The sequence below is a fragment of the Schistocerca serialis genome, chromosome 2 (assembly GCF_023864345.2).
Source record: "Schistocerca serialis cubense isolate TAMUIC-IGC-003099 chromosome 2, iqSchSeri2.2, whole genome shotgun sequence".
Taxonomy (NCBI): domain Eukaryota; kingdom Metazoa; phylum Arthropoda; class Insecta; order Orthoptera; family Acrididae; genus Schistocerca; species Schistocerca serialis.
In genome coordinates, this window is record NC_064639.1 from 145,428,836 (window position 1) to 145,430,514 (window position 1,679).

Genomic DNA, 1,679 nt, shown 5'->3' on the forward strand with positions numbered 1-1,679 from the left:
GACATTGATTGGCCGAGTTGTTGGATGTCTTCCTGAGGGACACCGTGCCAAATTTTGTGCAACTGGCGCGTTAAATCGTCAAAATCATAAATGTCCTCGATTAGGGAGAGATCCGGCGACCTTGCTAGCCAGGATGGGATTTGGTAAGGACGAAGACAATCACGTCTTCGCTGGTTATCGGTGCTCAGTTCGAAGCGGTCCTCATCACTAAAGACAGTTCTACTTCAGTCAATGAGCTTCCATCCCGTTTTGTTGCCCTTCATGGGAAGCCATTCTGGGCTCCCATTTCAGTAAGATAATGCCCGCCCACACACGGCGAGAGTTTCTGGCACTTGCCCTCGTGCTTGCCAAACCCCACCTTGTCCAGCAAGGTTACCGAACGTCATTCCAGTTCAGAACGTATGGAATATTATAGGTAACCGTCCCTCCCCTCCAACTATCTCGGGATTTTGACTGTCTAACGCGCAACTAGAGGGAATTTGTCACAATATCTTTCAGGAGGACATCAACAACTCTGTCAATCAGAGCCAAGCCGACAGTTTGTATAAGAGCCAGAGATGGACCAACGCTTTATTGACTTGTTCAATTTGGGAAACCCTTTCTCTTGGATAAAGTCTCCAATTTTTCTGAAATGTCTGTATAGGTACATCACACCTACCTACATCTACATACATACTCCGCAATCCTCCATACGATGCGTGGCGGAGGGTACCTCGTACCACAAGAAGCATCTTCTCTCCCTGTTCCACTCCCAAACAGAACGAGGGAAAAATGACTGCCTATATGCCTCTGTATGAGCCCGAGTTCCTGAAGCATTTCCGTAACACTCACGTGATGATCAAACCTACCAGCAACAAATCTAGCAGCCCGCCTCTGAATTGCTTCTATGTCCTCCCTCAATCCGACCTGATAGGGATCCCAAACGCTCGAGCAGTATTCAAGAATAGGTCGTATTAGTGTTTTATAAGCTGTCTCCTTTATAGATGAACCACATCTTCCCAAAATTCTACCAATGAACCGAGGACGATTATCCGCCTTCCCCACAACTGCCGTTACATGCTTGTCCCACTTCATATCGCTCTGCGATATTACGCCCAAATATTTAATCGACGTGACTGTGTCAAGCGCTACACTATTAATGGCGTATTCAAACATTACAGGATTCTTTTTCCTATTCATCTGCATTAATTTACATTTATCTATATTTAGAGTTAGCTGCCATTCTTTACACCAATCACAAATCCTGTCCAAGCCATCTTGTATCCTCCTACAGTCACTCAATGACGACACCTTCCCGTACACCACAGCATCATCAGCAACGCTATCAACGTTGGAATGCTTTCTGTGTCTTCGTCCGCATAAAAATAACTTTGAAACTCTAATACACCGGTACATTGCTATCCACCCCATCCGAAAGATCATTTATGTAGATAGAAAACAACAGCGGACCAACCACACTTCTCTGGGGCACTCCAGATGATACCCTCACCTCCGATGAACACTCACCATCGAAGACAACGTACTGGGTTCTATTACTTAAGAATTTATTTCCGTCCCATTCGAATAATTCCTTCGTGCTACATCGTTCTTCTTCTTCTTTTCTTGTCGTTATTTTTTAAGTTGTATATTCCCTAGGTTCTTCCTTTCATTAGCACACTATGAGTAATGGCGTCTCTTAT